A 9,825-nucleotide genomic window follows, 5' to 3' on the forward strand; every position below is an offset into this window, starting at 1 on the left:
AATGATGTGTGATGTAACAGTGCTTCTGGCAGCAAGGAGAAAAAAAACTGATTGCCACTGTCATAACATATTATGATCACTTACGTCAGGTTACGACAGCTGACCTTAACAAGGTCAGGTTAGGTCATTAGCAGCCACCAATCCAGCCATGGTTAGTATCGCTTCAGCCCCTAATCACCATACGTTTTAACACAGTAAGCCGATATTGTTGCTTTATCACACAAGACAAAACTTAATGGAAGTATTATCACTAGGTTGTTACTAGACTGTTACCATGTTTTAAATCAGGGCTGAGCAGAATCTGCAGGAGCAGAATATCATTACGGAGTATTTGCAATGATACACATACAATAAAGCTTGCAATTTTAGCCTAAATAATATACTCATCATAATAAGCTGACCCAAAGGAGCACACAGCATAGCAACATAACAGACAGACAGCTAGAGACAGCTACAACAACATAACAGACAGACAGCTACAACAACATAACAGACAGACAGCTACAACAACATAACAGACAGACAGCGAGAGACAGCTACAGCAACATAACAGACAGACAGCTAGAGACAGCTACAACAACATAACAGACAGACAGCGAGAGACAGCTACAGCAACATAACAGACAGACAGCTAGAACATAACAGACAGCTAGAGACAGCTACAAACATAACAGACAGACAGCTAGAGACAGCTACAACAACATAACAGACAGACAGCTAGAGACAGCTACAACAACATAACAGACAGACAGCTAGAGACAGCTACAACAACATAACAGACAGACAGCTAGAGACAGCTACAACAACATAACAGACAGACAGCTACACCAACATAACAGACAGACAGCGAGAGACAGCTACAGCAACATAACAGACAGACAGCTACAACAACATAACAGACAGACAGCTAGAGACAGCTACAACAACATAACAGACAGACAGCGAGAGACAGCTACAGCAACATAACAGACAGACAGTGAGAGACAGCTACAACAACATAACAGACAGACAGCTAGAGACAGCTACAACAACATAACAGACAGACAGCTAGAGACAGCTACAACAACATAACAGACAGACAGCTAGAGACAGCTACAACAACATAACAGACATACAGCTAGAGACAGCTACAGCAACATAACAGACAGACAGCTAGAGACAGCTACAACAACATAACAGACAGACAGCTAGAGACAGCTACAGCAACATAACAGACAGACAGCTAGAGACAGCTACAGCAACATAACAGACAGACAGCTAGAGACAGCTACAGCAACATAACAGACAGACAGGTAGAGACAGCTACAACAACATAACAGACAGACAGCTACAACAACATAACAGACAGACAGCTAGAGACAGCTACAACAACATAACAGACAGACAGCTAGAGACAGCTACAACAACATAACAGACAGACAGCTAGAGACAGCTACAACAACATAACAGACACACAGTGAGAGACAGCTACAACAACATAACAGACAGACAGCTACAACAACATACCAGACAGACAGCTAGAGACAGCTACAACAACATAACAGACAGACAGCTAGAGACAGCTACAGCAACATAACAGACAGACAGCGAGAGACAGCTACAACAACATAACAGACAGACAGCTAGAGACAGCTACAACAACATAACAGACAGACAGCTACACCAACATAACAGACAGACAGCTAGAGACAGCTACAACAACATAACAGACAGACAGCTACAACAACATAACAGACACACAGCGAGAGACAGCTACAACAACATAACAGACAGACAGCTAGAGACAGCTACAGCAACATAACAGACAGACAGCTAGAGACAGCTACAGCAACATAACAGACAGACAGCTAGAGACAGCTACAGCAACATAACAGACAGACAGCTAGAGACAGCTACAACAACATAACAGACAGACAGCTACAACAACATAACAGACAGACAGCTAGAGACAGCTACAACAACATAACAGACAGACAGCTAGAGACAGCTACAACAACATAACAGACAGACAGCTAGAGACAGCTACAACAACATAACAGACACACAGTGAGAGACAGCTACAACAACATAACAGACAGACAGCTACAACAACATACCAGACAGACAGCTAGAGACAGCTACAACAACATAACAGACAGACAGCTAGAGACAGCTACAGCAACATAACAGACAGACAGCGAGAGACAGCTACAACAACATAACAGACAGACAGCTAGAGACAGCTACAACAACATAACAGACAGACAGCTACACCAACATAACAGACAGACAGCTAGAGACAGCTACAACAACATAACAGACACACAGCGAGAGACAGCTACAACAACATAACAGACAGACAGCTAGAGACAGCTACAGCAAGATAACAGACAGACAGCTACAACAACATAACAGACAGACAGCTAGAGACAGCTACAACAACATAACAGACAGACAGCTACAACAACATAACAGACAGACAGCTACAACAACATAACAGACAGACAGCTAGAGACAGCTACAGCAAGATAACAGACAGACAGCTAGAGACAGCTACAACAACATAACAGACAGACAGCTACAACAACATAACAGACAGACAGCTAGAGACAGCTACAGCAAGATAACAGACAGACAGCTACAACAACATAACAGACAGACAGCTAGAGACAGCTACAGCAACATAACAGACAGACAGCGAGAGACAGCTACAACAACATAACAGACAGACAGCTAGAGACAGCTACAGCAAGATAACAGACACACAGTGAGAGACAGCTACAACAACATAACAGACAGACAGCTAGAGACAGCTACAACAACATAACATACAGACAGCTACAACAACATAACAGACAGACAGCTAGAGACAGCTACAACAACATAACAGACAGACAGCGAGAGACAGCTACAACAACATAACGGACAGACAGCTAGAGACAGCTACAACAACATAACAGACAGACAGCTAGAGACAGCTACAACAACATAACAGACAGACAGCTACAACAACATAACAGACAGACAGCTAGAGACAGCTACAACAACATAACAGACAGACAGCTAGAGACAGCTACAACAACATAACAGACAGACAGCTAGAGACAGCTACAACAACATAACAGACAGACAGCTAGAGACAGCTACAACAACATAACAGACAGACAGCTAGAGACAGCTACAACAACATAACAGACACACAGTGAGAGACAGCTACAACAACATAACAGACAGACAGCTACAACAACATACCAGACAGACAGCTAGAGACAGCTACAACAACATAACAGACAGACAGCTAGAGACAGCTACAGCAACATAACAGACAGACAGCGAGAGACAGCTACAACAACATAACAGACAGACAGCTAGAGACAGCTACAACAACATAACAGACAGACAGCTACACCAACATAACAGACAGACAGCTAGAGACAGCTACAACAACATAACAGACAGACAGCTACAACAACATAACAGACACACAGCGAGAGACAGCTACAACAACATAACAGACAGACAGCTAGAGACAGCTACAGCAAGATAACAGACAGACAGCTACAACAACATAACAGACAGACAGCTAGAGACAGCTACAACAACATAACAGACAGACAGCTACAACAACATAACAGACAGACAGCTACAACAACATAACAGACAGACAGCTAGAGACAGCTACAGCAAGATAACAGACAGACAGCTAGAGACAGCTACAACAACATAACAGACAGACAGCTACAACAACATAACAGACAGACAGCTAGAGACAGCTACAGCAAGATAACAGACAGACAGCTAGAGACAGCTACAACAACATAACAGACAGACAGCTAGAGACAGCTACAACAACATAACAGACAGACAGCTAGAGACAGCTACAACAACATAACAGACACACAGTGAGAGACAGCTACAACAACATAACAGACAGACAGCTAGAGACAGCTACAACAACATAACAGACAGACAGCTACAACAACATAACAGACAGACAGCTAGAGACAGCTACAACAACATAACAGACAGACAGCGAGAGACAGCTACAACAACATAACGGACAGACAGCTAGAGACAGCTACAACAACATAACAGACAGACAGCTAGAGACAGCTACAGCAACATAACAGACAGACAGCGAGAGACAGCTACAACAACATAACAGACAGACAGCTAGAGACAGCTACAACAACATAACAGACAGACAGCTACAACAACATAACAGACAGACAGCTAGAGACAGCTACAACAACATAACAGACAGACAGCTAGAGACAGCTACAACAACATAACAGACAGACAGCTAGAGACAGCTACAACAACATAACAGACACACAGTGAGAGACAGCTACAACAACATAACAGACAGACAGCTACAACAACATACCAGACAGACAGCTAGAGACAGCTACAACAACATAACAGACAGACAGCTAGAGACAGCTACAGCAACATAACAGACAGACAGCGAGAGACAGCTACAACAACATAACAGACAGACAGCTAGAGACAGCTACAACAACATAACAGACAGACAGCTACAACAACATAACAGACAGACAGCTAGAGACAGCTACAACAACATAACAGACAGACAGCTACAACAACATAACAGACAGACAGCTACAACAACATAACAGACACACAGTGAGAGACAGCTACAACAACATAACAGACAGACAGCTAGAGACAGCTACAGCAAGATAACAGACAGACAGCTACAACAACATAACAGACAGACAGCTAGAGACAGCTACAACAACATAACAGACAGACAGCTACAACAACATAACAGACAGACAGCTACAACAACATAACAGACAGACAGCTAGAGACAGCTACAGCAAGATAACAGACAGACAGCTAGAGACAGCTACAACAACATAACAGACAGACAGCTACAACAACATAACAGACAGACAGCTAGAGACAGCTACAGCAAGATAACAGACAGACAGCTACAACAACATAACAGACAGACAGCCAGAGACAGCTACAGCAACATAACAGACAGACAGCGAGAGACAGCTACAACAACATAACAGACACACAGTGAGAGACAGCTACAACAACATAACAGACAGACAGCTAGAGACAGCTACAACAACATAACAGACAGACAGCTACAACAACATAACAGACAGACAGCTAGAGACAGCTACAACAACATAACAGACAGACAGCGAGAGACAGCTACAACAACATAACAGACAGACAGCTAGAGACAGCTACAACAACATAACAGACACACAGTGAGAGACAGCTACAACAACATAACAGACAGACAGCTAGAGACAGCTACAACAACATAACAGACAGCTAGAGACAGCTACAACAACATAACAGACAGACAGCGAGAGACAGCTACAACAACATAACAGACAGACAGCTAGAGACAGCTACAGCAACATAACAGACAGACAGCTACAACAACATAACAGACAGACAGCTAGAGACAGCTACAGCAAGATAACAGACAGACAGCTAGAGACAGCTACAACAACATAACAGACAGACAGCTACAACAACATAACAGACAGACAGCTAGAGACAGCTACAGCAAGATAACAGACAGACAGCTACAACAACATAACAGACAGACAGCCAGAGACAGCTACAGCAACATAACAGACAGACAGCGAGAGACAGCTACAACAACATAACAGACACACAGTGAGAGACAGCTACAACAACATAACAGACAGACAGCTAGAGACAGCTACAACAACATAACAGACAGACAGCTACAACAACATAACAGACAGACAGCTAGAGACAGCTACAACAACATAACAGACAGACAGCGAGAGACAGCTACAACAACATAACAGACAGACAGCTAGAGACAGCTACAACAACATAACAGACACACAGTGAGAGACAGCTACAACAACATAACAGACAGACAGCTAGAGACAGCTACAACAACATAACAGACAGCTAGAGACAGCTACAACAACATAACAGACAGACAGCGAGAGACAGCTACAACAACATAACAGACAGACAGCTAGAGACAGCTACAGCAACATAACAGACAGACAGCTACAACAACATAACAGACAGACAGCTAGAGACAGCTACAACAACATAACAGACAGACAGCGAGAGACAGCTACAACAACATAACAGACAGACAGCTAGAGACAGCTACAGCAACATAACAGACAGACAGCTACAACAACATAACAGACAGACAGCTACAACAACATAACAGACAGACAGCGAGAGACAGCTACAGCAAGATAACAGACAGACAGCTAGAGACAGCTACAACAACATAACAGACAGACAGCGAGAGACAGCTACAACAACATAACAGACAGACAGCTAGAGACAGCTACAGCAAGATAACAGACAGACAGCTAGAGACAGCTACAACAACGTAACAGACAGACAGCTAGAGACAACAACATAACAGACAGACAGCGAGAGACAGCTACAGCAACATAACAGACAGACAGCGTGAGACAGCTACAACAACATAACAGACAGACAGCTAGAGACAGCTACAACAACATAACCGACAGATAGCTAGAGACAGACAGACAGACAGACAGACAGACAGACAGACAGACAGCTAGAGACAGACAGACAGACAGCTAGAGACAGCTACAACAACATAACAGAGGAAATCCTACAAGCACTATTTTATAGGCTGTAAATCATATTCATAAAGTTCTAGATGAAATGTGGCAGTTTTACAGCCACGGGACATATGTGTTTACACTCAGCATCGTGACATACAGTACACATACATCATTCCATACATCATCACCACAGCCTGGGAAATCAGCTATGAAATGCTGCTGGCAGTATAGCATAGCATTCATGACAGAGGGTTGAGCTGGCTGTCTGCAAACTCAACTCTACCAACTCCCCATACAGTAGGCTACCAATTACTTCTCTGGTTGGATACAACTACAATTACAGCTACCAATTACTTCTCTGGTTGGATACAACTACAATTACAGCTACCAATTACTTCTCTGGTTGGGTACAACTACAATTACAGCTACCAATTACTTCTCTGGTTGGATACAACTACAATTACAGCTACCAATTACTTCTCTGGTTGGATACAACTACAATTACAGCTACCAATTACTTTTCTGGTTGGATACAACTACAATTATTGCTTCCAATTACTTCTCTGGTTGGATACAACTACAATTACAGCTACCAATCACTTCTCTGGTTGGATATAACTACAATTATTGCTTCCAATTACTTCTCTGGTTGGATACAACTACAATTACAGCTACCAATCACTTCTCTGGTTGGATACAACTACAATTACAGCTACCAATTACTTCTCTGGTTGGATACAACTACAACTACAGCTTCAGCTACCAGTTGACTGCAGACAATTATCCAATATAACCCACAGGTCTCACACACAATCGCTCACATTCATCCACAGGTAAGCACACACTCGCTCACATTCATCCACAGGTAAGCACACACTCGCTCACATTCATCCACAGGTAAACACACACACTCGCTCACATTCATCCACAGGTAAACACACACACTCGCTCACATTCATCCACAGGTAAACACACACACTCGCTCACATTCATCCACAGGTAAACACACACACTCGCTCACATTCATCCACAGGTAAGCACACACACGCTCACATTCATCCACAGGTAAACACACACACTCGCTCACATTCATCCACAGGTAAGCACACACTCGCTCACATTCATCCACAGGTAAACACACACACTCGCTCACATTCATCCACAGGTAAACACACACTCGCTCACATTCATCCACAGGTAAACACACACACTCGCTCACATTCATCCACAGGTAAGCACACACACGCTCACATTCATCCACAGGTAAGCACACACACGCTCACATTCATCCACAGGTAAGCACACACACTCGCTCACATTCATCCACAGGTAAACACACACACTCGCTCACATTCATCCACAGGTAAACACACAGACTCGCTCACATTCATCCACAGGTAAACACACACACTCGCTCACATTCATCCACCGGTAAACACACACACTCCTCTTTCCCTCTCTGATCTGTTCTCTCTCTCCTAACCCTGGTGAGAGAGTGTCAGACTGGTCAGGGTAGAGAGCCGCATAATGACACACACACAGTCATCTATAGTCATCTATTGACCTCAGTATGTTTATGAGTTGGTATGTTTATGTCTGTGTGTATGAGTATGTGCAAATATCTGATTGCATCTGTGTGTGCGTGTGTTTGTGTGTGTGTGTGTCACGTTTACACCTTTGTGTATTATGAGTGCGTGTGTGTGTGTTTGGCTCATGGTTACTGTCAGTAGAAGTTAACTCACCCAGGACTGAAGCGTGGTCCCTGTTCCCTCCTCATCGGTGCCTGTGTGTGTGTGATGTTTGTGCGTGTGATGTGTGTGTGTGTGTGTTCCCCGACACTGTCCCTCTCTTGTCTCTGTCCATATGTTTGAGAAGCTCTACACGTGCCAGTCTTCCTCTCCTCCAATCCTCTGGTCTTCAGATCCCTTTTTCTCTCTCTCTTCGTCAGCGTCCCTCGATCTCAGCCTCTAGCATCAGCAGCTGTGGCAAACAAGCCACTCATCCCTCCTTCCTTCACTCTCTTCTATGTCTCTCTTCCAGTTTTTTTGCAAAAACACACAGACGGAGGAGGGGCGGGGTGTGGGATCTCCTCCCAAGAGACGGTGCTCCTCAGTGGGGGTGTGTGCTCACCGTCTCCCCTGGAATGGGTCTGGTTCTCTGTCTGTGTGTGAGAGAGAACGGGAGCTCTGTTGCTGTAGCTGTTGACTCTGCCTCTTTTACAGGGTGCGTCTCTCTCAGTGTCAGCGTCTCACTCGCTCTCGCTCTCACTCTCTCCCCACTCTTTCTCTCTCCCTTCTCTTTCTCTCGCTCTCTCCCTTCTCTAGCTCTCTCCCTGCTCTTTCTCTCTCTCTCGCTCTATTTCTTTTTCTTTCTTTCTCTCTCTCTCACTCTCTCTTTGCCTCTGTCTCCCAGTCTCTTCTCTCTCATGCTCTCTCCGCCTCTTTCTCTCTGTCTCTCTCTTTTGCTCTCTCCCACTCTCTCTTCATCGCACTCTCTATATCTCTCTCTCTCTCTCTCTCTCTCTCTCTGTCTCTCTCTCTCTCTCTCTGTCTCTCTCTACCTCTCTCTCTCTCTCTGTGTGTCTCTCTCTCTCTCTCTCTCTCTCTCTCTCTCTCTCTCTCTCTCTCTCTCTCGCCACTCTCTGTCTAACTGTCTCTGCCTATCGCTGCTGTTGGGCTCAGGGCTAAGGGATCTTCTTGCAAGAGTCAGACGGGAACAAATTAGTAACATTGTAATACATAAATGTCAACCAATCACGTTTGAGGGAGTGAGAGAGAGAGAGAGAGACAGAGAGAGAGAGACAGTGAGACAGAGACAGATAGAGAGAAAGAGAGAGACAGACACAGAGAGAGAGAGAGAGAGAGAGAGAGCAACAGAGAGAGAGCAACAGAGAGAGAGCGAGATAGAGACTGAGAGAGAGCGAGAGAGAGACAGAGAGAGAGAGAGAGAGACATAGAGAGAGAGAGAGACAGAGAGAGAGAGAGACAGAGAGAGAGACACAGGGAGAGAGAGACAGAGACACAGAGAGAGACACAGAGAGAGAGAGACAGAGAGAGCGAGAGAGAGAGAGAGAGAGAGAGAGAGAGAGAGAGAGAGAGAGAGAGAGAGAGAGAGAGAATTCTCTGTGTACAACGTAGAACACCAAATAATGCATGCAGAGCAGAATTAGGTCGATACCCACTAATTATCCAAATCCAGAAAACAGAGGTTAAATTCTACAATCACCTAAAAGGAAGCGATTCCCAAACCTTCCATA

General features: G+C 44.3%; 1 protein-coding gene across 1 annotated transcript in view; it reads right to left on the reverse strand.

The window, feature by feature from the left end:
- The window catches only part of LOC115114730 (leucine-rich repeat and immunoglobulin-like domain-containing nogo receptor-interacting protein 3), a 116,490-nt gene extending 107,363 nt beyond the window's left edge, over nucleotides 1-9,127 (reverse strand). The window contains exon 1 of the mRNA XM_065013659.1: nucleotides 8,312-9,127. The gene's annotated coding sequence lies outside the window, so the exon portion shown is untranslated. The remainder of the gene's footprint in view (nucleotides 1-8,311) is intronic.
- Between the last annotated feature and the right edge of the window lie 698 nt (nucleotides 9,128-9,825).

This window comes from Oncorhynchus nerka, linkage group LG9b, assembly GCF_034236695.1.
Source record: "Oncorhynchus nerka isolate Pitt River linkage group LG9b, Oner_Uvic_2.0, whole genome shotgun sequence".
NCBI lineage: Eukaryota > Metazoa > Chordata > Actinopteri > Salmoniformes > Salmonidae > Oncorhynchus > Oncorhynchus nerka.